This window comes from Propithecus coquereli, unplaced genomic scaffold, assembly GCF_000956105.1.
Source record: "Propithecus coquereli isolate 6110/MARCELLA unplaced genomic scaffold, Pcoq_1.0 Scaffold18, whole genome shotgun sequence".
Classification (NCBI taxonomy): domain Eukaryota; kingdom Metazoa; phylum Chordata; class Mammalia; order Primates; family Indriidae; genus Propithecus; species Propithecus coquereli.
The window spans coordinates 8611268-8621648 of record NW_012142745.1 but is presented as its reverse complement, the minus strand read 5'-3'; the positions used below and the strand labels follow the sequence as shown (position 1 = coordinate 8621648).

The window sequence follows — 10381 nt, the reverse complement described above, 5'->3', positions numbered from 1 at the left end:
GTCTCGCTCTTGCTCAGGCTGGTTTCGAACTCCTGAGCTCAAACAATCCGCCCGCCTCGGTCTCCCAGAGAGCTAGGATTATAGGCGTGAGCCACCGCGCCCGGCCCATTTTAGATTTTAATTCAGGAATAAGTTTTGAGTTAAACAAAATTATCAGTCTTTGAAAAGCATGACAGCCATGTATATAGCTACATCTTCATTCTCAAAATAACCTTTTTGGGGTTGAATTCTCTAAATTATATTTTAGAATTCAAAATTGCATACGATTTACTCACTTATCACTCAGGTCGTGACAACTCAAAGGAAGCACATGTTTATTGCATTATTACTTTATTGCAGGCAACAGTTACAGCTTATCTTTAACATGACCTAATTAACATTGGTCCTGCCGGTGGCCGGGTCTGTATTCTAAGATGAATGGTGTAGATGTTCCCTCATATTAACTTTTAAGAAACTCTATCATAGCCCAGAAATCTTTATGACTTGCATTTCCTTAACAAGAGTTCTTAAGGTAAAACAAATGAGAATTAAGGGCTGAATCCATTTAAGATATGCTGCCGTATACTTATATTTATGATCAGTTTCAATTGGTTGTAGACAGGAAGTGTTTTTTTCATTCGTTAAGCCATTAACGAATAAAAAAAAATTGTTAACTTCAAAGAATCCCAGATCAAATTCTTCCCAACACTTTTCCCTTGATATTTTCCTCAAAGCAAGAAGAAAGACAAAGATTAAACTTTTTTGCTGGAGATTTAAGATGATGGCTTCCTGGAGATGTTAATTAGATGTGTGTTGTAGGGAAAGTCTTCTATTGAACTTGCCCTTGCTAGGAACTGTTGGGAGTGGCATTGTCCTCTGGTAGGTCTGTTTAATGATCAAAAAACAAAAACCTACGGGAAGATCAGGGCCGCACAGCTGACAACGTACCTCATGGTTCCTTTTAAAGATGCTTGCTCAGTTCAGTAGATTTTTCTTACATTACCAAGTTCTTCCATAAAGTCAACCACAACCCATATTATCGGGGACTCCGGCTAAATCTTGTGGTGAGTAGGAAATAGATTAAACACAGGTTTTCCCATTCTCCAGCTGCCAAAAGTGATGTCAGTGGTGTTAATGATCTTTACCTCCATCCAGTGCAGACCAGGCCTGACTATGAATGCTTGTTCTGTCCCCAACCCTGCGCTGTTACGGAAAAAGTGATGATGATTGAGAAACAATTGGATAGTCAGACAATTACTCAAATGTAAAATCAGGCACTTGCTTTCTTGAAGCAATTTGACTCCAGGGAGAGGGCAAAGAATGAGAAATCTATTTAGCATTTAACAGAAAAAGCAAAGGCAGTGAAAATGGGTCTGTCTGATTCCCTTTGGTCTAATTACGAAAACAGTATTGCCTGCACTTTCTACTATCTATACACTATGTCGTAAATGAAGTTGTGATTGTAATTTCAGTCTACTGGCTTGTAGCAAAGCCAGACCTATAAAACCTGTATTCTGACTATTGCAAACAAAACCCAAAATGCAAAAGTGATGTGGAATTACGAAAGAAACCTCAGAACTCTGGAATGTGGTTCGTGTGAGGGAGAATATGCTGCAGAAAAAGCTCCCAGGCAAGCAGAAGAAAGACTGATTTTTATGACTTTCTTACTCAGGTGGGGAAGAGTCTATCATGTTACTTTCATGTCTGTGTGTAACAGGTTTATTTTGATTGAGTTCTGTTAAAATTAAAGCTTCCTGCCCCACATTACCGGTGGTCTGACTTGAAATGTAGAGGGATTTTTTTTTTTCTGAGTCCTCCTACCTTGACGCTGTCGTGGATATGGGACTCGTTATAATATGGGTAGAAGAGAGACTGGAGACATGTTGATTTACATTTCAGGGGGAGCTGTTGCGGTCTTGAACCCATTTGATTTTTCGGCATGCTCCCTGTTCATAAAAAGAATGGGAAATAACTGAAATGGATATTCTTGGCTTAAAAAGATTTCTGAATATTTATGCAGATTTCCTTAATATGCCATTGACAGAAGACTGTAATAACTATTGAGAACTACATGTTGTTGTTTGTTTTAGTCTACCTTCTCCATCACTCCCTCACCATCTTGAAAAGTTTCCAGAACCTCCGTCTGCCTTTTGTAGCTGGGCAAGGAGAAATCCACAGTGTTTGACAGAATTCAGCCTGGGAGGCCACAGTGGGAGCTGACAGGCTTCATGGCCGCCTCTCCTCCTTCTTGCCTTTTCATAATACGTGTGCCTTTCTTCCTTGGTGGTCTCCTGAAGTCACCAGCCCTGCCAGAAGGTCTTTCACTGGGACAAAAGGGGAACTGGAGCGAGATGGCCTCTCACATGCTGGCAACTCTCCCTGAATTTTCTTCCTTGGCAACCCTGTGCACTAGAAGGTCTGGCCAGCAACCTTGTTATTTTCACCAGCCCTGTCCCATGTGACTCGCACCAGGCAAAAGTGCTATTTAAGCAGCTCCGTTAAAGCCGGTCAGCTACCCTTTGCCATTTAAGACCACAAAACCAAGTCTTTCCAGCTCGATCCTGGCCCGTTTTAAAAGAAGTTGGTTTCCTTTCTTTAGCTAAAATGACTTTCTCCTTTCAACATCAAGTAGCAAACATCTTGGTCTTTCCTCTAACTTTAGCTTAATTCTCATTTGATTGTGCGTGTACGTGTGTGTGTGTGTGTGTGTGTGTGTCTGTGTCTACGTGTACATGTGTGTGTGTGTGTGTGTGTGTGTGTGTGTACGATTATGGTCCGAAGGCTTTAAAACTGAGAATGCTTTTTCGCCATTCAGTTTCATCCTTTTCCAAAGCTTCACGATGCCCCCACGCTTTGCAGCTACACCTTATAAAGAGCAGAGACTTTCCCATGTCGCAAACTTTTGAAGCTCTCTGGATTTAGGTTTTCCTTGTATGTGGGTGGTGACCATAGCCAATAGGAGCATACAACTTTCCTCCCTTGATGCTACCATCTCACTCAGATAGTAGAGCCCAGAACCTAAGCCAGGAAATTCCTTCAGTAAGGGTTTCACAGTCTGATCACACAGATCAGCAGCACATTTACTCATCTGAGGTTTTATAGTGTGAATGTTAAGATGAGGAACACCCATCCACTATCAGAACTAGGAAGGTATTTGAGATTCATGATTTTTTTTTTTTTTAATTTACTGGGCTCATTTGCCAGATTCAAGTATGCTAAAAAAACAAAAAAATACTTTTGCAGTGTTTTATAAGGTTCTTTATTAATATGTATACATTCTAGAAGACAAGATCTACTTTAAATCAGTAATACTATGAATTAATTGCATCAGCATCCTTGAGGTAGCTGAAGAAATGAATTGCGGTAGAATGGTACACAACTGAAGATGATTGTGTGAAATGAGAAATCAGCAGACCTGGGAAGAAAGAGGAATATGTCACAGGCATTGTCGTCTGCATCTTGCAAGGTACAGAGCTACCCACCAACCTCTGTGCTCTCATGAAGTTAATATTTTTCTTCCCTGAGAAGAAGACTTCTTCTCTTCTGATTCTTCCAAATCTTTTGCCTGTGCCATTCCCTTAAGGACTTAGGCTTTTGGAAACCAAAGCCAGGAAGCTGGAGGCTTTTTCTACTTTCAAACTGTCATGTTCTCCCCACATACAATGAATTGGGAGGATAAGAAATGGATAGAATACCGGGAAGGTTTAAAAAATTGGTTAACATTTCAAATATTTTCTCATCATAGATTTTTAAGAATGGGAAGGATCTAAGTATGATTAAAACATTATTTTCCTCTCCTACTTAGAAAGGAAAATTATCTCAAATTCTGTAAGTAAATAGTGAAATTAGAGCCACAGCTGAATAGTGGCTTTTTTTGGGGTGATGGAAATTACAAATAATGTTTATTCCTTCTTTACATTTTCCTGTATTTTATACATTTTATGTATTATAATTGAGGTTTTTTTCTTTAAATTACAGCTGTCTATGTTAACTGAAAGAGAAATAGGCTGTTTTGATACATTAAGTGGAGGAATTTTGCATATATGAATTTTTCTAGCTGAGTCTACAATATAAGACTTTAAACAGTGGTCTCCATTGAAGAAAATTTTATCACTACAGTCCTTTTTTAAAGTACAATTGGATGAAGAAGTGTTACTTTCTGGCTACATTTTAGTATATGACAGTAGCCAAACAAGTTATATTATTCCTATTTCCATAGTGAAAGTAGAAACTGCTAGTATTGCCCTAATCAGATTTTCATTACTGTGTTTCACTTGACTCAACAAATTGGCAAGAACTTTCAAAACATGTAAATACAAGATAAAAACACTTGTCAATGGTTTTAACCAAAAATGCACTGCTGAAAGGGTATAGATCCTTTCATCACACTTATATCGTAACCTGTGCTGTTCTCAGCTGCTTTCATGCTCAAAACTGAGCAATAGGCTGAGACAGTGTGAAAGGAAGCAAAAGCCTTATTTGTTTTTCAGCTAGAGTCGGCATAGTTTAAGTGGGTAGAGTCCAGAAGATGTAAATTCCTACTGGATGCAATAATGCAATAATCCATAGGTTTCAAGTGGCATTGCTCAAGTGTTTACTTATTTGATAATGCTGTAAAAATCACATTTTTCATTACTGGCAACAGGATTAGGTAGGTTTTCTCTTACAAGAAGATATACACAAAAGGGTACAGTAGTCACTGATGTGGTAATGAAATTTTGTCAAAATGTAATTTCCTGCTACTAAATCTCATGACAGGTGCATCATATTTCTGGGTTCAGAAGTTATCCCCCAATGATGTAACTAGAGAGAATGTACCTAGGAATATCACCACACGGTATTTGCACAGTATCTTCTCTTAAGGAAATGTTCTGCCTTTTTATTTCCAGTGTATGCCTGTTACAAGTGAGTTTTTGTATTTGTAAAACACTGTAGTAATATTTGCTACATGTGGTTGGCATCAGTCTATTGAAGTTGTAGATATAAAGTGCTTTAAATTTATATATGCCTATGTCTTTTTCGGTGCTTATTCCAGTCTTTATCATTGCATTTGTATTTGTCACTCAACAGATGTTTATTGGATTGAATGACTACAAGGCACTGCTTTTTTTCTTTTTTAAACATATTCCTAAGTTACACAAATATACGTATATACCTGTTTGCCTTCTGCAAGCCAGTTGCTTTATTCAAGCTCCACCTTTCTTGTTTGCAAACATGTAGAGGTGGGGATATGGGCAGATGAACTTTAGTCTCATAAAGCATATGCCGATGTCTGTCTATAAAATTCTGAGACTTCCTTTCCTACAAACTCATCAGAGCAACTGTTGTGAACAACTATGCTTTCGGAACTTCAGTTTTGGAGCTCTTTGGCTTTAGATAATACCTCGCTGGGAACCATTACCCAGCTTAATCAGTCCCATTATTCACCATATTTGGCTCTCAAAGCTTTTTGGCTGTCTCCAAAGATCAAACGTGCCCTCAAAGGGCTAAGACCGGCTGCTATAGAGACCATTCAAAGGAATATGCCCAAGGCTGAGGAGGCAGTTGCAAAAAAAAGAAAAGGGAACTTGAGCAGGCATTCCAAAAATGCTTCCAACAATGGCTGCATGATTGGAATAAGTATGCAGCCCCCAAGGTGGCCTGTGAAGGGCAGTTCTCACCAAAGGATGTCCATGTCATTACATGGTAGATAAACTTTATGTGCACACACACCCTGTGCAAAGTCAAACAGGTGTGAACTTCAGACCTTCCCTTTGACCTTTTCCTGCCCTCTGTTGTCTGTGGGTAGCCTTCCAGTTCTGTTCCCACCCGGCCCCCAAGTCAACATTGCCTCACACTTTACCACTTGCTGTCACTTTTTCATAGATTCCTAAGTCGATGACACCAACAGGTAGCATTTGTGGCTGGCTGGTGTAAGCATTGATCAGGATTTTTTTTTTTTTTTTATATTACTAAGGGTTTCGAAAAGTAGTATGCTAAGACTTTGGAAGGAAGATATATGATGGAACTGATACGTCCTTTTATTTCCTGCTCTTTGAATGTACTTGGGGACAGTGACAGGGATGGTTGCCGAGTGGCCAAAAGCAATAGATTTCAGGATGCAGTGAAGCCACATTTTTCCCCCTAACGAGGACCCCAGTCCCTCTCTGCCCCAACCCGTCCGTGCAGGTTGGCTCGTGTGATGATAAAACTGGGTACAGTTTGTTCCTATGCTAGGCTGTTCATTCATCCCTTCCAGAGAAGAGCCAGATATGACATGACAAACATGTCGTGTGTTCTTTGCTTTTCCCGTTTTATTAATATATTCAGCAGTTTCTTTGTCAGTCCTTTAATAAAGTATGGCCTTCCTGCCTAACTTTAGGCCCAGAGCCATGAAGCTGTGTGAAGCTGTATGGAGCCATTCTGGTAGGAACATTCCAGTGTGAGTTTAGGAGAAACTCGCCTGTAAATAAGAGATCTGGAGAAGTTCCCAGCACACCACGGGGCCTCTGAAAGGACGGGCTTTCCTCTCGCTTGTAGAGACCCCACGAAGTGAATCCTGTTTCTCTGGCAATTACAAGGATAAGCCTGGAATGCTTCTTCTTTTGTTTGTTTTTACATTAGTGTCTCCACGCCAAGTCTTTATTAGCGAGTTAAAAAATAGTCTGTTTAACCTGTCTTTTAGAGGTGGAGTTAACATTTTAAAATAAACAAAAATCTCCTCCTAAACCAAGAGTCCTTACTTGGAAACTTCAACTTACCTGAAAGCCATTCCGTACGTGGGGAACGATGGCTGATCCCGGCCACCGCCATTCCCTTCAAGAGGAGAGCGAGCGAGAAAGTGACTGGTCAGCACTTACGCTGCGTGAATTGTAGACGTCGTCGCTGTCCTTGTGGCTGATAGGGATTTTTACTGCTGCATCTCGATCGTATCACAAAGCATGCCCTTGTTGTCCCTGCAATGGGATGAAGACCTTCCTGCTGGCTTGTCATTCAACGTTCTTCACCCTCTACCTCAGCCTGCACTTGCAGACTTAACTCCTTCTACCGCTCCTCCGATACCTGCGGGCCGGTGAAGCCACGTACTTCACTTAGCCTGCTCCTGGCACCACCTTTCCCCACCGGGTCTCGTTCTGCCATGTGCCCTCCCTGGGAAGTGTCTTCTTCTCTGTCCTTCATCCATCTCCTATTTATTGAGCACCTGCTATGTGGCATGCCTTGTGCTATGTTCTGGAGACACAACACTGAAGCAACGTAGACACAGCCCTGCTTCTATATCCCCAAATTGTGTTCCTTTTCTTCCAAACCAAGCCAAATGTGTCAGCAAGGTGCTTCCCTTATACTCCTGGCTGGAAATATTCTCTCCCTCCTCCATGTGTCTAGAGCTTTTTTCCTCCCCTATGTGTCTATCAACAAATTTACTGATATCTACTTTGCATTTTATTTATTTATGAACATAGCTTGCCTTCCTTTCTGGAATTTCTAAAAGGCAGGGCTTGTGGCAGAATTCAACTTCATACCTTCCATAGTACTTGATACAACTGTTTACTCATTCAGCAAGTATATATTGATTATCTACTCTGTGCTGAATACTCTTCAGGGCACTCTATAAGTATTGATATTTATAGCTACGTTGTGAATGCATGAAAAATATGGACCTCTGAAGGACTATCTAGTGTAATTCTTGAGAGTAAAAGATGCTTTATGAGGTTAAAAAGGGTCTTCCCTCCGAAGGGGAATTGCAGATAATGCCCCTTTGAGCTTTGCCTTCTTGCGTTGCATGGAAGAAATACCGTGCTTCCGCCCAAACACCGTATTTCTGTTAGGCCTAAATCTGAATCCCTCTTTTTTCTTATTTAATGATTAACTAGATCTGTTTTGCTTGGGTCTCCTTTTGCATCTAAAATGCTCATGTCAAACAATGTCACATTAAAAATTGATTTTAGGTTTTGTAACATTAAACTCTGCAACTCCAAATTCTAAAATCTGTAGTTGACTTTTAACCAAAGAAAGGTTGAACATAGACTGACCGCAACCTAGTCATTGTATTTCATAGTTATTTTACACAATAACCATAAAGTATTTTTTTGTTTCAATCATAACACCAAAGAATTTTGTATTTTTGCATCGCTAAACCTCTGAAAGGTCTACATCGTGTTGATTTGTTTACTGATTGAATATTGACTACTTTTAGTTTCTGATTGCTTTAGACTCTTGCATTTGGAAAGAAATGAAAAGTTAAATACGGTCTGTTGATTTTTGTGTAGGTTCACAGTACTGTTTGTGCCTGTAACTTTAGTTCATCTGACACTTTAAAAAGAAGGGTTCTTTAAAAGAAGAGTTCTAAAATAGTGATGGTGAGTTTTGACATGCCTGTGGTGATGAATTCTTTCATTTTCCTTTTCAGAATGAAGACCTAAATGACCTCAGCAAATCCTCCTCTAACTCATGGGTACCCAGACTCTAAGTATTTCATGATTCACAACTAGGACCTCATGCCTTTCTCCTCAGTAGATGGTACGATGCATCCATTTCAGTTTGTTTACTTTATACAAGCCTCAGGAGTTTGTTGACTGAACTGCACGTTCTATATTGTGCCAAGCAAAAAAGCACTGTGATACCAGAACAATGAGTCTGCATAAACTTCATCTTCAACCGTAAGGACTTAGCTGGCCACAGTGAGCTGATGTGCCCACCACCATGCCACGAGAGAATGGGTTTACTCTCATTGCATCTGCAAGATACATTTCATCTGCTGCTGAAACTGTGTATGACAAAGCATCATTGTAAATTATTTCATAAAAGATTGTTCACGTTGGGTGGAGAGAGTATTAAATATTTAACATAGGTTTTGATTTATATGTGTAATTTTTTAATGAAAATGTAACTTTTCTTACAGCACATCTTTTTTTTGGATGTGGGACTGAGGTATAGAATGTTCTGTTGTAAAGAATGGAGCAAATGCTTAAAACAAGGCTAAAAAGAGTAGAATTAGGGTATGATCCTTGTTTTAAGATTGTAACTCAGAAAAATAATATAATAAGAATCATAGTGCCATAGATGGTTCTCAATTGTATAGTTATATTTGCTGATACTATCTCTTGTAATATAAACCTGATATTGAGCTGAGTTCCTTATAGAATTAATCTTAATTTTGTATTTTTCCTGTAAGACAATAGGCCACGTTAATTAAACTGAAGAAGGGTGTATTCTGCTGGGTGTTTTCAACTGTCAGCTTAACATTGGCAATGGAATGGAAGCAAAATTACAAGAAAAGGAAATCAAAGTCTTCCATTGTAAATACTGTAAAGAGAAGGAGACATGGGTGATTCCTTCAAATCAAAAGCTCTCTTTGGAATGAACAATGTGGGTGTTTGTAAATTCTGGAAATGTCTTTCTGTTCATAATAAACTAGATACTGTTGATCTTTTCTTCTCTCCCCTCCCCTCCACTTCTGTAAGCTTCCTGCTCTATTCCCACCATTTTTTTCTGTGCACACATTATGCTATTTCATTTCCTGCATTGTCTTGAGAAAGATAGACAAGTGAGTGCTTGCTAACCAAACATTAAAATTCCAGAAAGTGTGTTTTTTTTGTTTTGTTTTTGTTTTTTGTTTTTTTTTTAAATCATGACCAGGGCTACACGTCACGTTTCCTTAAGACCCTTATCTCTTGTTTTCTGAGAACTTCCAGTGTTACATTATTTAACTGAATGCGTTGGCCTCTTTGCCTTGATGGGTGCTGGCCTGTTAGTGATTAGCTAATGAAACACCGTGTACAGAGAGCACACAAAAGCATAACGACCTGCGATTGAAACATCTAGCCAGCAGTGAAGATGTTAATCCTTTTCTTGTTTGGAAAGTGTACACATCTTGAAATTTTTCCTTGTGAAAAAGAGATGGCAATGAAATGCCCTTGAAGATATTGCCGACAGAATTTCTAATCTTTTTACCAGGAAACTTCCTAAAGGTTAAGTGAATTGATGCAAATATCAGGCTCCCTCCTAGTCAGCGTAAACTCTGTGTCAGGGATTCCCAGCCCTGCTGTTGGGAGGAGCAACATCTTTTTTCTCTGAAGGGCTGATCCCCCTGGGTGGGGGTGGGTTGACAAGGAAAGGGCCAGCGTTGGAGGGCATTGCAGTGGCTGCTGCCCCCTGATCAGTTGGTTGGGGACCCTTGCTCTACTCAAAGGGGAGTGGAGATTAATGGAACCCCTCACACTGCTGAGGCCCGTGTTACTGTTAATTCAACCGGATGGCATGTACCTCCCAGACTGTTGTACAATGTTCATTGTTGCAGATTTTAATCATTTGCATGCTCATCAATTTCCAAGATAAATAGGTCTGTAGTCATAAGAATCCATTGTTTCCAAGGAACTTGCTGAATTACATCATTTCCTATTAGTAGAGAACACTACCAATTTTG

General features: G+C 39.7%; 1 protein-coding gene across 1 annotated transcript in view; it reads left to right on the top strand.

The window, feature by feature from the left end:
* The window catches only part of IRS1 (insulin receptor substrate 1), a 58047-nt gene extending 48504 nt beyond the window's left edge, over window positions 1-9543 (top strand). The window contains exon 2 of the mRNA XM_012642595.1: window positions 8366-9543. The gene's annotated coding sequence lies outside the window, so the exon portion shown is untranslated. The remainder of the gene's footprint in view (window positions 1-8365) is intronic.
* Window positions 9544-10381: the final 838 nt, after the last annotated feature.